This window comes from Mauremys reevesii, linkage group 12 (assembly GCF_016161935.1).
Source record: "Mauremys reevesii isolate NIE-2019 linkage group 12, ASM1616193v1, whole genome shotgun sequence".
NCBI lineage: Eukaryota > Metazoa > Chordata > Testudines > Geoemydidae > Mauremys > Mauremys reevesii.
The window spans coordinates 47,900,889-47,921,619 of NC_052634.1; the positions used below are offsets into that span (position 1 = coordinate 47,900,889).

The window sequence follows — 20,731 nt, forward strand, 5'->3', positions numbered from 1 at the left end:
GACCCCCGACTAACTGAAGGAAGTGCATATGATCACAGTGTAGTTCAATTGTTTAAATCAATATTGTCTCAGATGGCTATGTTGGCAGAAGAAGGCCTTCTGCTGATGTAGCGCTGTCTACGCAGGGGATTAGAGATGTGTAACTACGTTGCTCAGCTGTGTCGGTTTTTCACACCCCTGAGCAATAATTATACCGATAAATGTCTTTAGTGTAGCCCAGACAGTTTTCTCCTGTGTTTTCTGCATTTGTATCACTTCTCCCCTACTTCCTACTACTTTGAAAGATTTAAAGTGTGACACGAGAGGTATTTTTCCTCATGATGCAAAGATTCCCGCATAGGAGACCCCTTCCACCAACACGCCTGGCAGAGGAACCAGAGAGATCTGAACTCACAGAAGTGTTGGGACAAACCACAGCTTGAGCCAAGGCTCAGTTGTTGGCAATGGGGATTAAAAGAAAACTAACATCTGTGACCAGAATTTGTGATCTTTGACTATATCAGTGTTACTAGTGAAAATGAAATCATAGGTGATGTTATTGGTTAGAGTAAGAGATTAATTGTTTCATAATCTGAATAATTTTGGAAAACTGAAAATTGTCTTGTTTTTTTTTTCTTTTTTTAGTTCAGGAAATGATGGTTAATCTTCAAAAGTTAATTTGATTTAATTTACCCCCTGTAGTGTAAGGAGTTCTGGTAGAAAACCTCACTCCAAAGGTTGGGATGGGAGAATAGGTGTTAGAAAGAGTGTATAAGAGAATATTGGGTCTGTATAGGTTTTATTTTTTTGTATTTCAGATAGAGCATACTTTGCTTAGCTTCAAAGTCAATTTCTATTAAAAGGAAAACTACTCAAGGAGACAAGCTGTGTAAGTTTTTACCCACTTACACTGTAAGCGTCACTGACTTCCCCACTTCTCTAATTTGCAAAAGAAAGGCCTGACATCTGTCATAGGATGTGTCCAGCAAGTAGGAAAGCTGCAGTTGTCAACCATCAATACCAAGGAAAAGGCTGAAGTCCACTGCCTTTCATATCTAAAAGCCATCCAGAGGCTGGTCTACACTGAAAAGCTATGTTGACATGGCCACATCTCTCAGGGGTGTGAAAGATCCACTCCACTGAGAGAAGTAGTTAATGTGAGCAAAGCCCCAGTGTAGACAGTGTTATGTTGTCAGAAGAATATTTCCAGTGTTTGAAGGGTAGACACAGCCTTAGACAGATTGATCCCCTCTGGGAAGCGAGTCATGACATCAATTCCAATTTTGACCCATCTCTCTCTATGTGAGAAATCTGCTAGTATGGAGTGCTGAGCCAGCTGTCCGATCACCTGGTTCAGCTGAGGGAAAAGCTCTTAGTACCCATCAGTCCAAAGACTGAGAGAAATGTTGAGTTCCAACCATTGTCATTTTAGTATCTGATTGTTCCTTTCTCTATTTTTTGTGTTGGCCTTTCTGTTCTATCAGAGTGTGACTGTGTAGCTCAGTGCATGTGTGATAAATGCTCTTTGGTGCCAATTGGCAGAGAGGTCAAAGTAATTCACAAGAAACTCCTGCCTCAGACCTGACAGACTCATCACACCTAATGCACTGATTTTTATGATATTTATCCAGGAAGCATAGCAGTGAGCTCTCTACTGAAAGCTTGTAAATTATTGTTACTCCTGATCACTGCAAGAGGTGTGTATGAGTCCTATTGAAGGAGTCATGTTAGTATATGGAAAATTATGCCCATATGGTATTGTCATGAAAGTGAGTCACCCCAATCAAAGGTCTTGTTGGGAATGGCCCATTCAAGTGGGAGGGAATTGTCACCCGTCCCTTGCTAGCCAGTTATGTGGTGTGTTGTTGCATTGTCAACCTTTGCACCAGCCCAGAAAAGCCAATGGAAAACTATCAAAGACAAATTATAGACATCGAAACCCTGTGGAAGTGTAAACGACAATATGACAATGAGGAAATGGTCCTTTCTGTGAATATACACAAAAAACTGATTCATTTTATAACACGGTGGAGAGAAACACTCTGGTTCCATTCACCAAGGAGATCACTAATGACCAATGGTGCTTCAAGAAAGGCAGGGCCCTGGCTCCTAGGGACTAGCAGTCACTGCAATAGACTGTCACCTCAGACTTCAGTCTACTTAGGTAGGAAAGGTAACTATTAAAAAGTGTAGGTTGCATTTTGTGATTTTGTTTTGTTGGTAACAGTTGGTTTCCATCATTCACATTTGTTTGTTTAAATCTCTGTCCCTTGTTAAAGAAATTTCCCTTTGTTCAATAACTGTGCTTAAGTGCTGTGTGTGATCCAGTAGCAGTGGGCTACAGTAAAACTGGTAACCTGGGATGTACCATTGCTTCGGGCAGAGAGGATCTGGGATTTTTCTGAGCCCTGGTCTACTCTAGGGGAGGGAATCAATCTAAGTTACGCAACTTCAGCTACATGAATATCGTAGCTGAAGTCGATGTACTTATGTCATAAACAGTTAGTTAAGGGTTAAGGTTTTTGTCTACCTGTAAAGGGTTAACAAGCAGTACCTGTGGACACCTGACCAGAGGACCAATGAGGGACAAGATAATTTCAAATCCCTGTGGAGGAAGTTTTTTTTCCTGTTCTTTGTTTTAGAGAGTCTCTCTTGGGAATTAAGAGAGTCAGACATCTTAATCAAGTCCTCCCAGGTTTCTGCAATAAATTCTTCTATTCAAGCTAGTGAGTATTAGCAAGGAACTACTATTCTTATACTTTTATTTCTGTATTTGCAATTCTGTGTTTTGCTATATAATTTCTTTAATTCTGTACTGATTGCTTTTACTGAGGAAAGAAAGGACATGGGAATTCTCTCCAGAGATTGATAATTTTAAACCCTGTATATTGTTACATCTTGGTTACAGAGACAGTGACTTTCTTTTATTTTTTAATAAATCTTTTCTGTAAAGGAATTGGTTAATCTTTCTTTGGGTGGATTCTCAGAGAAAGGGAGGGAGGCATCCCTCTGTAGTTAGATCAGTATCTCTCCTAGGAAAAGGGAAGGGGGAGGAAGCAGGGGGGAATGGTTTATTTCTCCCGGGTGTAAGAACTCCATGGATTTGGGGCTCTTGGGATCCCCAAGGATTTGGGGGAAGGACTGTGTCCCAATCCACGTACCTGATTGGGTGGTGGCAGCTTTTACCAGATCTAAACTAGGATTTTTAGTTTAGAGGGAAAACAGTGCAGGTCCCCATTTTGGAACCCAACAGCTCTAAGTGGGGGTGAGACCTATGACAACTTAGGTCGGCTTACCATGGTGTCTTCATCGCGGTTAGTCGACTGCTGCAGCTCCCCAGTAGACTCTGCCTGCGCCTCTCACCAAGCTGGAGTACAGTGGTCGACAGAAGAGTACTCGAGGATTGATTTATTGCATCTACACTGGACCCGATAGATCGATCCTCCCGCTGTATCGATCGCTGCCCGCCAATTCAGCAGATAGTATAGACATACCCTGAGTATCTGATGATTGGAGCTGGACCCCAGAGGGGGACACATTGAAGGAACTCAGGGGTTAAGGTGCCTTTATTGTCAACTGTCAAGGTTGCTGTAGCTCAGAGGAGGGTGCTTGACTGGTTAGGGTTGGGCTGGTGACTTTGGTCACTAACATCCAGCTGCCAAATGCAAAAGTCCCTCTTCCTCGTGGCAGGTGGCCACAAGGACACTCATGGCCCTCAGCACCCTGAGAAGGGTCACAATGTGCATCTATGTTAATCCACACAGGGAAAGCTCCTATAGCATAAAACTCTGCCCTATGAAATCATGGAACATGTGCTCTTCGCTCTGTGAAAGCACATAAAGAATCCAAGCGCTGGAGGACAGGGTTTGGGTCCAGAGTGACCTAGACACATTGGAGGTTTGGGCCAAAAGAAATCTGATGAGGTTCAACAAAGACAAGTGCAGATTCCTACTCTCTAAGGGCTTGGCTACACTTACAAATTTGCAGCGCTGCAGCAGGGTGTGAAAACACACCCTCTCCAGCGCTGCAAATTGCGGCGCTGCAAAGTCCGTTATTGCCCACAGGGAGGTGGAGTACGGACAGCGCTGGGAGAGCTTTCTCCCAGTGCTGGCGCTTTGACTACACTTAGCGCTTCAAAGCGCTGCCGTGGCAGCGCTTTGATGTGTAAGTGTAGCCAAAGCCTAGGATGGAAGAGTCCTATGCACCGCTACAGGCTGGGGACAGACTGGCTAAGTGGCAGTTCTGCAGAAAGGAGCTGGGGATTACAGTGGACAAGCAGCTGGATATGAGTCAATAATGTGCCCTTGTTGCCAGGAAGGTTAACAGCATATTGGGCAGCATTAGTGGGAATGGTGCTAGCATATCAAAGGAAGTGATTAGTCCCTTCTATTTGGCACTGATGTGGCCACATCTGGAGTACTGCATCAGTTCCCCGCATCCCCACTACAGAAAGGATGTGGACAAATTGGAGAGTGTTCAGCGGAGGACAACAAAAATTATTAGGAGACCTGTGCATATGATTTATGAAGAGAGGCTGAGGAACTGGAGTTATTTCGTCTGCAGAAGAGAAGAATGAGGGGGGATTTGATAGCTGCTTTCAACTACCTGAAAGGGGGTTCCAGAGAGGATGGATCTAGACTGTTCTCTGTGGTGACAGATGACAGAACGAGGAGTAATGGTCTCAAGTTGCAGTGGGGGAGGTTTAGGTTGGATATTAGGAAAAGAAAATTTCACTAGGAGAGTAGTGAAGTACTGGAATGGGTTCCCTAGGGAAGTGGTGGAATCTCCATCCTTAGAGGTTTTTAAGGCCCGGCTTGACAAAGCCCTGGCTGGGATGATTTAAGTTGGGGTTGGTTCTGCTTTGAGCAGGGGGTTGGACTAGATACCTCCTCAGGTTTCTTTCAACCTGATATTCTATAATTCTAAGTAGCTGCAAGTGTCTCTTTGTGTTCACATCTGTAAAGACGCTAGGAATGGGCGACGGGATGGATCACTTCATGATTACGTGTTCTGTTAATTCCCTCTAAAGCATCTGGCTTTGACCACTCTTGGGAGCTAGGACACTTGACAGGATGGACCATTGGTCTGACTCAGTACGGTTGTTCTTATGTTTTATGCACAGAAATGAGGCTCTTACAAAGCAGACATTGGGGGAGGGGCTCTAAATTTAAATCAGCATTAGAAAAATATGTTCAAACACAGTGAGACTCGATGTATGGAAGAAATAACACGTGATCCCCATCTCCTTCCCCAAAGCCTTAGGTGGGGATTAGCTGCCAACAGCTGCGGCTGCTGCTCTGAGGAGGCGGTATGAGTTGTCTGCCTGTGCGTGCAGCCCACCAGCTGATTCTCCTGGGGCAGACGGTGAGTGGGTGGGCAGGAATGGTGCATCAGCTGGAGTATGAAATATGAACAGGGATCTAAAGACTCTACACTGGCCTCCACTGGGGGTTGAGGATGCTGAGGCAGTGGAATTTCAGCATCAGAGTCATCAAGATTCAAAGCCGCTTGGGGGTGGAGAGGAGGGGGATGACTCCACTGGATTTTTAGTGCATCCCCCTAGCTGCTCGCCCATGACAGCCTGGCTTTGTCATTGCTCTGTGGTTCTCCTGTTGCTCATTCCCAGCTTCTGGAAAGCAATGGCTGGGGACACCATCCCTGCCCATCCTGGCTGATAGCCATCGAGGAACCTATCCTCTGTGCACTTCTCTAGTTCTTTTTTGAACTCTGTTCTAGTCTTGGCTTTCACAACATCTTCTGCTAAAGAGTTCCACTTGAGTTAACTGTGCGTTGTGCGAAGAAATACTTCGTTTCAAATCTGGAGCCTAGTCATTTCATTTGGTGACTCCTCCTAGTTCTTGTGTTATGAGAAGGAGTAAATAACACTCCCTTCCTTGGTCCTTTGAAAGACGATATGAGCCCCCACCTCCCTGCCCCACCTCTCATGTCCAGGGAACAACAGGGATATAACAACACGGCAAACAACAAGGTTCAAAGTCAATGCACCTGGGAGAAGTATCTGCTGTTTCATTTCTTACATTCCTGTCCCATTTCCTTTCCCTCCTTTCTGTTAAAAGCTTTTGTGTTTTGCACAGAAACATTATTTCCACAGGAGACACCCAGGAGTGGGGCTGCATTCCTGTGCCAAACAGTCACTAGAAGGAGGCAGACAAAGGCCTTTAAGATGAGGTGTCCATCGCTGTCAAAATATCATCTCCCTCCTTCAGCTCACTGGCAGCCTGAATTTCTTCCTTATCCTACCAGAGTCTTGTCTGGACTCAGCACTATCCAGCCCCTCTGTATGTAGTGGGCAAAACCCACAAACCTTGTCTTTAAAACAAGCCGTCCCCTTCCTTCTTAGGGACGATTTTCTATGATTGAAGTTGAGCTTCAGTTCCCCTCTCCTAGGGGCAGGTTGGGTGTGGGGCCAGCTCCCAATGAGATCGGTTTTCACCTTTGCCCCCTAACTCTGCTCCCAGCTGTCAGGCGGCTTCCAGCCCATCCACCCTGCTTACTAGCTCCATGGTCACGTGTAACCCCCTTTGCCAGCACACGTAGCCTGCAGGAAAGCTGCTCTTGCCAGCTGTGTTGGTGGTATAGTGGGGAGCATAGCTGCCTTCCAAACAGTTGACCTGGCTTCAATTCCCAGCCAAGGCAATAATGGCTTTTCTCTTTTGTTGGTTCCTTGTCTGGAAGTGGTTTAATTTCAGTCACGTTGTGTTACAATCACATTATCAATAGAATGAGACAATAAATGTGTCAAAGCCCAGCAGGTCACACAGGAGGGAGGACTACAAGGGGCTGGAATGTGTCATCTGAGAAGACAGAACACTTGGAAACCTGCATCTCCCATCCCCTGGCTTCCATGTGATGATTCCAGCTGCATGAGCTGTTTGTACCATGTTCCTGCATGATGGGGAAATAAAATTTTGAGTCAGTTTTTGCTCCTACAGATTCCTTTGCTGTTACAATTATATTGATATGAACAAAGGAAGCAAAAAACAACAAAAAACCCACCCAACTTGCAATACAGTTAGGAAAGAGAAGATCAGGGTAAGTGAAACATTTCAAAATAAAAATTAATACTAAAATGGGAGCCGGGGGAGAGAGATCAGGTATGTGGAGATCCCCTTGATATTTGAAACCTACATCTACCCAGCTTTCTGAACACCTGTGAGTAGCAAGATGGAGTTGGGACATCTTCAATCATTGATTGTCTCTCTGTGTTCTCTGTCTCTTTCTTCTCCCCCCATTATTCTTCTCCAGTGTCTCTGCCTTTCTCCTCTTGCTCCCTCTCCCCCTGCCCTTTCCCAGGAACTCAGTCTACAGCATTCAGGAAAAACCAGAGTTTCATAGATTCATAGACTCTAGGACGGGAAGGGACCTCGAGAGGTCATAGAGTCCAGTCCCCTGCCCTCATGGCAGGACCAAATACTGTCTAGACCATCCCTGATAGATATTTAAATATTTTACTGGCTTCAGCCACAAAGCGAGAAAAATTACACTTCTGGTTCAGAGGCAGTGCACACACATAAGAATCAATGGGCTTTTAATTCCTTAGGTTCTGCCACCATATGCTGCTTCCATTTCATTTCAATCTTTCCCCAAGATTTCTCATTGTGCACAGCAACATTACACCCTTGGGAGAGAGTGGACCAGAGGCTGTATTAATTTAACCTACAAAAACCAAACAAATAGAAATGTAGATTAGATTAGAATAGAAATGTACTCTCCAGGTTCCTCCAGCCCAGGGGTTGGCAGCCTTTCAGAAGTGGTGTGCCAAGTCTTCATTTATTCACTCTAATTTAAGGTTTCGGGTGCCGGTAATACATTTTAATGTTTTTTAGAAGGTCTCTCTCTCTACAAGTCTATATATTATATAACTAAATTAGTGTATTGTAAAATAAACAAGGTTTTCAAAATGTTTAAGGAGTTTCATTTAAAATTAAATTAAAATGTTGCTCTTACACCGCTGGCCCGCTCAGCCTGCTGCTGGTCTGGGGTTCTGTTCACCTAGGCCGGCAGTGGGCTGAGCGGGGCCTGCGGCCAGGACCCCAGCTGGGAAGGGTCTGGCAGCCAGAACCCCAGACCGGCAGCGGCTCAGCCCACTGCCGCTCAGGGGTTCCATCCTCCGGCTCCTGCCAGCCGGGATCCCAGCTGCCGGACCCGCTCAGCCCGCTGCCGGTGTGGGGTCCCGGCCCTGCCCACATACAGTGGGTACCTACCTTCTCCCTGGTTCTGGCCCGTTCTCTTCCTCTCTCTGCACTGAGCTGAGGGTGGGAGTGGACCGAGCACAGGGCTGGGGATGAAGGGTCTGGCCAGGAGCTAGAATGAGGGGGCTCAGGGTGGGGGCTGGAGGTTGTGGTGTGAGGGCACTGACCAGGGCAGCGCCCATATGGCGTGAGGGGTGCAGGTTGGAATGTGCCGAGGGGTGCCGGAGCTCCCGTGTGGTGCTCCTGGGGGGGGGTGGGGATGTGGGGATGCAAGAGTCAGGGCTGGGGGCATGTGAGGGGTGCAGGTGTCAGGGAAGGGGCTCAGGGGATGTGTGGTGGTGCCAGAGTCAGGGATGGGGGCATGGGGGGGTGGAGGGGTGAAGGAGTCAACAGAGGGCGGGGTGGTACAGGGCTCAGGGCAGGGGCCTGTGGGGGGTGTGAGGGGGGTCAGGGCTCCGGGCAGAGGGCTGAGTGCCTCCCCCAGAACCCTCATCCTCCCCACTCCTTGTCCCGACTACCCCCTCCTGGGACCCTACTCCCTATCTAAGCCTCCCTGCCCCGTGTCCCCTGACTGCCCACCTAGGACCCTACCTGTCCCCTGACTGCCCCAACCCTTATCCACACCCCCGCACCCAGACAGAACCCCCCGGACTCCCATGCCTATCTAACCGCTCCCCGTCCCCTGACAGGACCCCCTGAACTCTGGACCCATACAACCCACCCAGCTCCTTGTTCTCTGCCCCCCCAACACCCCCCCACCCTAACTGTGCCCCCAGTACCCTGTTCCCTGACTGCCCTGTCTCCTATACACCCCCCACCCCCTAACAGATCCCGGGACTCCCATGCCCCATCCACCCCCCCGGTCCCTGACTTCCCCCTCCAGAGACCCCTGCCCCAACCCCCCCACCCGGGATCCCACCTCCATCAACCCACCCTGCTCCCTGTCTCCTGATTGCCCCCGCTTTCAACCCCCAGCCCTGGACCCCTTACCATGTGGCTTCCCGCTCCTTCGGAGCCCGGCTGCTGCGCGCAGCCCCGCCCCTCCAAGTGCTGCGTGCACGGCAGCCGGGCGCTGGATGGCGGGAGCGTCTCACTTCCTGCAGAGCCAAACGCTGCCCAGCGGGTGCGGGCCCGGCCCCCAGGCGCTGTGCGTGCGGCGGCAGGGCTCCGGGGAAGGCAGGGAGGGGCTGGCAAGTTGCTGTGCTGGCAGGATTTTTAATGTCACACTGGAGTCGGCAGGCCCAGCGTGCCATTAAAAGTTGGCTCGCGTGCCATAGGTTGCCGACCCCTGCTCCAGCCCAACCTGCTGCTGATGCACCTCAACGCATGGCTATGAAGGGTTTGAAGCTTTCATTGCTTAAGTTCCAGGACCCTGAGGGATTTCAGCTTCCCTCTGTCCAGAGGAAACCTTCACCCCACTAACAACCAGGTTCTTGTCCATGGATCACTGTAGGGGGGGCTGGGTCCCTGTTTGTCTAGTCTCTCTATCTAGGACAAGCCAGGGCGCCTCTACAGGAATCCATGGCACACCCACATCTTGAATACTGCCTGCAGATGTGGTCACCCCACCTGATAAAAGATATATTGTAATTGGAAAAGGTTCAGAAAAGGGCAACAAAAATGATTAGGGGTATGGAGGAGCTTTCATATGACGAGTGATTAATAAGACTGAGACTTTTCAGCTTGGAAAAGAGATGATAGAGGTCTATAAAGCAATGATTGGGTTGGAGAAAGTAAATTAGGAAGTGTTATTTACTCCTCTAGACACAAGAACTAGGGGTCACCAAATGAAATGAAGAGGCAGCAGGTTTAAACCAAACAAAAGGAAATATTTCTTCACATAACACGCAGTCAACCTGTGGAACCCTGGGGCACCTAGGATCGGCCACTGTAAGAAGACAGGATACTAGGCTAGATGGACCGTTGATCTGACCCAGTGTGGCCATTCTTATGTTGTGTACTTATGAACGGGGGTGTATGAGCACCAGGGCCCTCTGTGGAGCTGCCCTTTTCCTTCTATCTCTCATGTTTCGTTGACTCCAGCCTTTTCTTCTATTCAGCATCATTGTAAACAAGCTGCCCTCACCTCCTGTCCCCTCCAGAACCAGTGTCCCGTCTTGTGTAAATCACTGACCTCTCTCAGCACTGACTGCCCCTCCATGGCCTTGCCCCTCCCTCTGTGCTGATGGGACCCTTCTCTCCAGTCCTTCCTCATCAAGCAGCTCAGTGGATGGGAATCTTAGCGTCACCCTGGGGCTTTAGGAGCAGAAACCCCCCCCCCAGAGCTTCCACGCAATTGGCACTTTGCCCTCACTGCTCAGGACTGTAACCTGTGCAGGGAGACTGGCTGGGCCACGTGCCAGCTGGGCATGAGCAAAGCAGCAGGGGTGAAAGGCAAACATGGGAGCAGACCCAGGGCCTTATACAGGCAAAGCAGGTTCTGTACCTCTGAGCCACATCCCCAAACAGGCCTTCTTTGCTGACTGCTACACTCAGAGCCTGCCTCTTTCCAAGGCATCCAGTGGGTTATAAGCTTCATGGGAAACCCTTTCCCCCCAGTCATGCTCTCGTGCAGGTTGCTGGTTCTTAGGGGTCACTTTGCAGCAGGGCCAGATTTGATGTGTGGGGCAGAGAATGTGTGTGCCCTGGACTCAAGGTTAGCTCAAAAGAAAAAAAAAAAAGGCAAGGGAAAAACTGCTGGCTGGGAGCTAAATATGCAGGACAATGGGTTGGGATTCTTCTCCGCTCAGATTTGTTATGGAGCTGGCAGTCTCCCAAACGATGGTCTGTTCCTTCCCTCAAAATGCCGGCTAACCCTCTCCTTTTCAATTTAAAGCTCCATAAAAGGAAAAAAAAATGAGGAAGAAAGCATAGAAGCTATGGATGTAGTTAAGAAAGGACTTGGGGTGATAAAAGACCAAAGGAATAAAAGTATCAATGTTTCTGCCTGGTTTTAACCAGGGATCTTTTGCAAGTTAGGCAAATATAACCACTACACTATAGAAACCAGCTGCTGTCAATTTTGGGGCCCTTTTCTAAGGCTTTCTCAGTAGCTGCTACACCAGCTGATTTGCCTTTGAAGAACAGGGAAACAAAGGGCACCAAGAACTTATGTTTTTTGGATAAGCCAAGAAAAGGGAGTAGCATTGTCCCCCTCGGGTAGCCCCTGTTCAATTCCAGGTCAGAAAGCAAAACGCTTCTGCAAGAATATCCAAAAAAATATCACTTCACTTCATAAGTACAGTTGTGTGGCAATTAAATGATGACCCTAAAGTTTCATAAAAGCAAAGAACATTAAACAAAATAGTGTGGGAAATACGGATGTATCTGAGAAAATGGCTTGGAATGAAGGAAGACAAAAATTGATGGGTCGAGAGAACAGGCCCTGTTTCCCTCTGGTTTGGAGCTTCTCTCACAACTACTGGAATAGAAAAGCTAAGCAAATGGGGTTCTATTGTTGCACAGGAGATTCAAGTGAGGCCATTTTCTCCAGATGGTCATGTCAGGAGTGGGATTTGAAACTACGTCTCTATGCAGAGACCAGAACACCCAAGAGATAGGGAAAAAAGAGTCTTAAAACTGGCTCTTTAGACCAGTCCACCATCCTCCTGCTACAAAAAACATGACTTATCAACCCTAGTTTTCATTAATAGTTGATGAACTCTTTAGGGCGGTCGAGACGGCACATCTCTTTCAACTCCTAGAGACCTTCTACAGCACAGCTGATTTTTAGACACAGTCACCCGGACCTAAAGTTACACGTTTCCTGGAGCTCCATGAGTTCTGTGGTGTTGGAATCTCCCTGCTCGCATTTTAAGTGAACAAAAGATGGGTGCTGGCATTCTGAGACAGTAATGGTGAACCTCAAAATCCTGCCCTGTGGGCCAGACAGTTAAGCAACCAGCACCCACAACCTCTACCATGATAGCATCCTGTCTAGGAACAACTCACTGATCAATAGCTGGGGTGTGAAATCCTCATTTCTTTGTTGTTCTATCACTGTAGTCCCCACTTTCCTATTGCTTGTCTGTATAATCTCTGTCTGGTGCTGTGATTCTTTCTGTCTGCTGTATAATTAATTTGTTGAGTGTAAACCAATTAAGGTGGTGGGGTATAATTGGTTAGATAATCATTTTATAATATGTTAGGGTTGGTAAGTTACATTTCAGTAAAATGATTGGTTAAGGCATAGCTAAGCAGAACTCCAGTTTTACTATATAGTCTGCAGTCAGTCAGGAAGTAAGGGGGGGAATGGGGGTAGAGGAATTAGAATTATGTTTTGCTAAGGGGGGGAATAGGAACAGGGAAGGGGAACAGGGACACAGGCAAGGCTCTGTGGTGTCAGAGCTTGGAAGGGGGATACTGAGGAAGGAAATTGGAATATTACTCGCTGGAAGTTTACCCCAATAAACACTGAATTGTTTGCACCTTTGAGCTCCGTGCATTGCTGCTCTCTGGTCACGCGAGAAGGACCAGGGAATGGGAGGGTGATGGGATAAACCCTCTAACAAGTACGTCTTTCAGGGTGTGAAAAACCCCAGAACCAATATAATTAAGCTGACCTAAGCCATGGTTAGATAGTGCTAAATGAAAGGAAAGATTGTTCTGTGAATGTAGCTATTACAGGGATTGAAAACCCCTCCCCTCACTGTAGCAACTGTCTTCTCCACAGTGCTATAGCAGCATTTTAAATGTAGACAGTCTCAGAGCAAGACCAGATTTGGCTCTGTGGATGCTCAGGCACTAAGACAACAGTAATGACAATATACTAATGCATCTCTAGCTGGCAGGATTTGAACCTGTGTGGAGAGACCCCAGTCAATTTCTAGTCCATTGCATTAACTGGGGGTAGTTGATTATTTTATCAAGAGCCAAATTTCTTGGTCAAGGTCTAGTCAATGTCTAGACACCAGAGAAAATAATAATAAGTATATAGAAAGATTTTGCAGTCACTATGGGCATAACTATGACGATTGTTTTGTGTTTCACTCTATATATTTGGCACCACTGCCTTTCCCTTTAGTCTTGTAGTTTACCAAGGGTAAAACTAAATATCTCTTCAGATACCAGGGAGTGTTTATGTTCATTCCTGCTAGCTACACAGGGCTTTGATGTATCTGCTTTCAATCCTCCAGCTCTGCCGGGACAAGTAACATTTCAGGCTGTCACTGAACTGAAGAGGAGATCATTTTTGACAGGTTACGCCTCCTCTTAAAAGTTTTTGTCTGGCTAGCAGCCCTGGTTCCCAAGTCTCTCCTGAGGAAGAAGGTTTCTGTGCAAAATACTAAAAGTTTTAACAGAGAGGAGGGAAAGGCGATGGCCACATGATGGGGCCAGTGTGTACCACAAGATGGTTCTTTTATGTGGGATGGCTCTGAACACTGACTGATCTCCACTCCCTTGGATTTGAAGAGATGTTTAGTTTTGCACTTGGGAACCTGTAAGGCTGAAGCAATTTTATGGATGATGACACTACGATTGAAGGGTTATTTAATGTTGTAAAAATTGTTAAAAACACTTAGCTTCAACTGGAACTGCCTGTTATTAAAGGCTGGTTTCCCCACGTCAGTTCCATAAGCTCTGCTAGAAACACCCTGGGTTCTCTCCTGCCTCGGTGGGAACTGGAGGGAATTGTCCCCTGCTGCCCTTGGCTCCAGGCTGGTTTTTCTGGGGAGGGGACGTGGAATTGATTTGTTTGCTGTTGAGATGGGAGCCAGGCCAGTTCTCAGGGAATGAGAACTCCCAATATCTTCCCAGCTCAAAGCTGCCTTGTCCCAGCCTCTGTTCCCCTGGGGGCCCTGCGTGTTTGACTCTAGAGCAGGCCGGGAGCAGCAGCTGAGGCAGAGGACAGCCTGGGCTGGGCAGGTGCTAGGAGCAGAGCACCAGAGGCCTCTACTGGCTCCCTCCTCAGCAGGAAACAATCAGTCCCCACCCGCACCCCGGGACAGCAGCCTGGAGCCAAGGGCAGTGCCCAGTGGGGGTTTCTCTTTTTCCTCTTCCTGGGGTGAGCAGGGACCTGGGGTGTTTCTAGCAGGGCAGTTGGAACTGAATTGGGGAACCAGCTTTTAATAACAGGCAGCTCAAGTTCAGACTAATTTTGTTACAATTTTCTTTATAATGTAAAATAATTCAAAAGTAAATGGGCAGGAATGATTGGAACTCTTTTCTCCCGGGCATAGAAAGAAACAGCTTTTTGGCTTTTCATGATACGGGAGTCAGGTTCGTTCACTGTTCAGAAGCAACATGCTCAGAAGCCTGTTGTGTTTCATTTCTTAGGTTCTGCTGCCATCATGTAGCCATTTCCTTCCCTTCCTTTCTGTCCAAAGCGCAGAGCCCAGTCCCTCCAGGGAGAGGACATCTTTCATCTTTCCTTCCTCAACAGCCCCCTTCCTTGGAGCCCCTTGCTGGGGTCTGGGTGAGGAACAGCCGTTTCTGAGGATTAATTTCACACCATATTTGGTGTTGATATATAGATTTTACAGCCAGATTAGATCACTAGGTACCTCTGCTCTGACCTGATTCAGAACAGAGTCCAGAGAATTTTACCCAGTGACTCCTACATCCACCCCAAGATCTTCTGGCTGAACGAGGAGGGTTCATTCAGAAAGTCATCGTGTTTGGATGTAAAGGTGTGAAATGATGGGGAAATTGGCCCCTCTTTCAAGTTTAAATGTTGTAACTTCTACATCTAGACCAGGGTGGCCAACCTGAGCCTGAGAAGGAGCCAGAATTTCCCAATGTAACTGCCAAACATGCACCTTTGTATGCAACTGCTGAGTCAATTGTGAACCTTCCCATCATTATCACTATCCCTTTGAAATGATGATGGTGATGGACCCTGGGCTCTGTATCCCAGTGTGCCCTGGACGTCTACAGGTTGCATTAGCCAATCCAACCATTCGGCACTTGCAGATGGGCACCTCTGTATTGTGCCTGAGTCTTGTACAGCTACGAGAGGCTGGTAGATGCTGATATTTTCCCGTCTTTTTAACCAGCGCTAATACCAGGCCAGGCCAGAGCTGGGAAGAGAGAGAGAGCAGCAGGTTTCTCCTATTGTTTCCCACTCGCTTTTTCTTGACTAGCTTCACCTCTGCACCAACTTGCACTTTTGCTATATAAGTCTGGCTAGCTCAGTTGGCAAAGCATCAGACTTCTACTCTGAGGGTCCAGGGTTCAAATCCCTGGTCAGATGATGAATTTCTCTCTGTGGTTGTAAAAATCTGACTTTTTGGGGTCTTCTTTGGTGTTACTCTTTGTCTTCAGGATTTTGCCTTTCCTAAGAAGGGCCTTGGTGGTGGGGGGATTGAAGGAGCAACTCCTTGACATCCTCTCTGTCCTTGCAGGCTGGAGGAATCAAGGCCTCTGGGCATAGAGCATGTTCCTCCCCTGCACACACAAACACACAGAATATCCCTAAGGAATTAGAATCACCTGCTTCCTTCCCCTTTCCTGCTGGATCCCCAAATGAGGATGCTCTTCAGCCCAAACCCATGTCCCCTCTACTCCCAGTGCCCTTTAATCCCAACCCTCAGTCCCTCCTATGCTCACTGCTCCTCACTCCCAACCAGAGCCTGCTCCTCTTCACCCTTCTCCTCTGTCCCAACTCACAGCCCCCTCCTATTCCCAGTGCCCCTCAATCCCAACCCACAGGCCCCTTCTCCTCACGCTGCTCCTCAATCCCAACCCACAGCTCCCTCCTTCCCTCCAGCAGCAGGTGCTTCAGACCCCCTCAGGAAGATTTTCTTGTGTATGAGTCTGCATGTGGATTTTACGGTATGTTGGAAATAGGTTGGGTTGCTTGCCAAAATGATCACTTTTGGCTGGTGTTGGATTCCCAGTCTCCTTGTTATTGGGGCAGGAGAAACAAAAGGTTGTTATCCTTGATGTGTGAATCAAGGACTCAACCCTGGGTGTAAACTAAATGAGCTGCCTACAGATTCTGGCAGCCACAATGAGCATTTGGTGCGAGAGCTCAGACCTGCCCCTGTCCCAGAGGAAGGGGGTCATCCGTGAGGGGCTTGGACCACAGACCTATCAGCTCTTCACTCCCAAACTTTCAGTAACTCTATTATCAGTGCCAGTGAGTGTAATTTAAACCATAAGAAAAACCACACTGGGCTAGATCAAAGGTCCATCTAGCTCTGAATCTTGTTTTCTGACAGTAGCCAATACCAGGTGCTCTAAAAGCATCTCAACAAGGCACCCCTGGGAGTTGAACCCAGGATCTCCTGTTTACAAAACAGGTACTTTAACCAGCTAAACCATGGTGCCTGCCTGTAACTAAAGTACAGTGTCTGTTCGCACCTGACTCCCTGCATCTGCATCTCCACCTAGGCCTGACAAGCTTTGCTTGTGTCTGGATTCTGCAAAGCAGAGGAGCAGGTGACATTTTCCTTGCAAGCTGTCTCTGTGTGTGAATCTTTGGCCAGATCTGCACTACAAAGTTATTTCAGCAGAATTATATTGCTCAGGTGTGTGAAAAACACACTATGCTCCCTCGGTCAGCAGCTTGTGACTGGTGTACACACTGCAATGCAAGGTCTGGCGAAAAAACTGCCCTGTTTTGGTGGCAAAATAAAACCACCTCGATGAGAAGCCTAGAGCTTTGTGCAGCAAACTTACAGTGGCAGAGTGTCAGTGTAGATGCTGCTGTTCATTATATCACCATAACTGACCTCTGCCAGTATCCCACAATGCCCGCCGTGAACTCGCCTGCCCTGCATTCCTGCTACAGAGCCATGGGCCCCTCCCCTTTCATCGCTCTGGGAAGTTCTGACAGCTGAGCCTGCTGCTCTGCTCCAGCAGCCAGGAGCAAATCACTGCCGTGGATGCTGCTCTCTCCCGCCCTGCGAACATAGAGCAGGGTGGCGGGAACTTCCTTACAGTGGGCGTGGGCGCCACCGCCATCCGAACTGTAACACCCCTGGAACACCCCTTCCTTCGTGGAGGCTCTTACCTTCTAAACAGGGACGGCTGGTCTCTAGTAAAATCACTAAAAGGGAAGGAGAAAACTCGAAGGAGGTTCCTCCTGGCACTCACATACATGAACCCAAATACTCTCTCAGTCCTCAGAGAGAGACCTCGAGAAGGAGATTTGCTGAAGCAAAGCCACAGGGGTCTCTGAGGTTTCCCTGGCCCCTCGCCTTTGTCCTGCCTGACTGATGTCAGCATCTTTCTGTGAGGTCACCACCTCCCCACCACCTTTGACCAATAGTCTGAGGTCCTGCAAAAAGCCCTTGTGATGTCACTGCCACACCCCTCCCTTGCTGTGCTAATGTCCTGCCTCTGGTCAGGCACTTTGGAGGCTTGATCACCCCACTCAAGGAGCGTTCGTTCTAGGCAGCAAGCTGGCTAGACAGTAAAACATCAGATGCTGCTCCCAATGCTACACTCAGGTTTTCAGAAATTAGTCGACTTTATGGCCAGAAGAGACCATTAGAGCATCTAATCTGACCCCCTGCATATCACAGGCCTCCTGTATGACGCAAGAGCTACTTTTGGGGCAAACACATTCCAGAAAGGCATCTAGTCTTCATTAAATGACATCAGGAGATGGAGAATCCACCACTTTCCTTGGTAGCTTGTTCCTGCGGTGAATCATCCTTGCTGCTGAATATTTGTGCCTTAGTTGTAATATGATTTTGTGTCTTTTCACCTTCCAGCCATTAGGTCTTCTTATGCCTTTCTCTGCGAGATTAAAGAGCCCTTTAATACCCAATCTTTTCTCTCCATTAAGGTCCTTCAACACTTCAATGAAGTCACCTTTCAATCTTCTTTTGATAAGCTAAACAGGTTGAGCTCTTTCAATAGCTCACTAGAAGGCATTTTCTCCAGCCCTCAGAACATTTGGTGGCTCTTTGCTGCCCCAGCTCCAATTTCACAACATCTTTTTCAAATGAGGACACCAAAACTGGAAGCAGTATTCCAGTATCAGTCTCACTGATGCCATGTCACCTCTTGTGACTTTATTGACATAATCTGTAACTGTACAGATCATCATTGCGACCACTGTTCTATATTTGCAGACAATATTGTAGAAAGGTTGTCGTGTAAGGGGTCTATGGAGAGGTTCTGATTGGCTGATTATAATGATGCTATCTCTAGATGTGTATCATTTTTGTAATTGATGTTATGAATATTGACTCTATGCTGCCCGTACTTCAAACTTGTGCTCTGCTTCAGGAACACCCCAGCCAGACAATTTGGTGTCAGTTCTGCCTAGCCTGCTTGATGGCCCATTAAGGACCATCAGCTATACAATCGACCCATTGAGAGAAAGCAGATACACCTTGTTACTCAGCAAGGTACGCAGGGACCTGCCTATGGACAGAACTCAGGTAGAGCTCCAGTTGACTGCAGCTTTTTAATTTTTTTTTCCACTTGGGGCGGCAAAAACGCTGGATCTGGCCCTGCTCCATGGAAGACAATTTGTTAAATCCCAGATGAGTGCAGTTCTATCAGTTCTCAGCCTGAGCCCTTAGGTCTTAATCCTGAGGATATTGTCCCATCATGGGACCATTTCCCTCCTCTCTTTCATACAGAAACACAATTTTCCTTGCACAGACACAGGAAGAGCAAGATCTTTCTCTGTCCCTTGTGCAAAGCAGGGGCCAAATTCCATGGAAACAATGGACAAGCAGGGGGCCCTGGGCACATCCAGCCCTGGCTGTGAAATGTTCCCTCCCCTCTTTCTTTATGCCCCTGTTGTTATTTCATGGATTGGCTGGGATGGGGGAAAAGCTGAGTTCACTCCAGGTGGAGGGGAAAAAGGACCGTGAAAATCTCAGGCCCCAACCCCTGCTACCAGGATCACCGAGGTGCTGGGGATTTGAGTAGGAAAGGGACTGTGTGAATTGTCAAGGTGGGGAATGAATAACAATCTACAACTAGATCCACCTCATTAACCACTGACACAGGCTAATCCTGCTGCAGCTAGAAGGGAAACTGGGAGTGATTCTTTGCTGCTCAGCCATGGAAACAGTGACCCAATTGCACTGCAGTGAATGTGCTGGGGAAAGCTGGACTTCACAGGCAGGTGGCACTAGCAGATCCTAGAAATATCTGGAGCTCCCCCCACCACTGCTGCCACCAGGGTCAGGTGTTGAGTGACTCACAGCGCCCCTCCCCTCCCATTATCTTCCAGCAGGGGGTGGCAGCACCCCCCACCCAATGCCGGGGAGAGGGCTGAGTGTATCTCTGCACCCTGAGCCCAGGGCACCCACTCTCTCTGCCCCACACATTGAATCTGGCCCTGCTGCAAAGTGACCCTAAGAACCAGCAACCTCCAGGACAGCAGGTTTGGCCCTCAGAGCAGGGAATGTGTCCCCCAGGCTGCTCTTAGGCCACTGGATGCTCTGGAAACAGGAAAGCTCTGAGTGTAACCTACAGCTCATCTGTGGATATAGCTCAGTGGTAAAACACATGTTTTACATGTATGAGGCCCTGGGTTCAATCCCCAGCATCTCCAGGTTCTTTTTTTTCACCCTGCTGCTTTGCTCATGCCCAGAGGGGATGTAGCCCAGCAGTCTCCCTGCAGGAGTTTTAATCCTGCTCAGTGAGGGGCAAGTGCCAATTGCATGGAAGGTCTGGGGGGGTTTCTGCTCCTAAGTCACCTCAGTACATGTAAGATTCCCACCCGCTGTGCTGCTTGGGACAAGGGTGGATGAGAAGGGTGAATCCTCCAGCACTGGAGGGAAAGGTCCCATCTGCTCAGACTGAGAGGCAAGGAAACAGAGGGGTAGTCAGTGCTGAGAGAGGTCAGTGATTTACACCCACCAGGGACACTGTCTTTTTGAGTATCACAGGGGTAGCTGTGTTAGTCTGGATCTGTAAAAAGCGACAGAGTCCTGTGGCACCTTATAGACTAACAGACGTACAGGAGCATAAGCTTTCGTGGGTGAATCCCCACTTCCTCAGATGAATGGAGTGGGAATTCTGTGCCTGGCTAGCCAACTACAAAAGCAATTTCTCCTCCCTTGGTGTTCACACCTCAGCTGCTAGAAGAGGGCCTCATGCTCCCTGATTGAACTAACCTCCTTATCTCTAGACTGATTCTTGCCTGCATATTTATACCTGCCCCTGGAAATTTCCATGACATTCATCTGACAAAGTGGGGATTCACCCACGAAAGCTTATGCTCCAATATGTCTGTTTCTCTGTAAGGTGCCACAGGATTCTTTGTCTTTCTGAGGCGAGTGCAGCTTGCTTGGGATGGTGCTGATGATGGATAGAAAAAAGGCTGGAGTCAATGACAGACGAGACCACAGAAGGGGAAGGGGAATGGCAGCCCCACAGAAGGTCCTGGGTGCTCAGATGCCCCAGTTATTGCACCCTGGCCTGTCACAGAGAGAGAAAAGACACAGAGGGACCCAGCCCCCCTACAGTGATCCCATGGACAAGAACCTGGCTGGGAGTGGGGTGAAGTTCCCTCTGGGCAAAGGGGAGCTGAAATCCCTCAGTGTCCTGGAATTTAAGCAATGGAAGCTTCAAACCCTGCACGGGCGTGGGCTGAGGTGCATCAGTAGAAGGTTGGTCTGGAC

At 48.2% G+C, this 20,731-nt stretch overlaps 1 non-coding gene across 1 annotated transcript; it reads left to right on the plus strand.

The window, feature by feature from the left end:
- The first annotated feature begins 15,311 nt into the window (after window positions 1-15,311).
- TRNAR-UCU lies at window positions 15,312-15,384 on the plus strand. Its single transcript has one exon. It is a non-coding gene; the product is annotated as a tRNA-Arg (tRNA).
- Window positions 15,385-20,731: the final 5,347 nt, after the last annotated feature.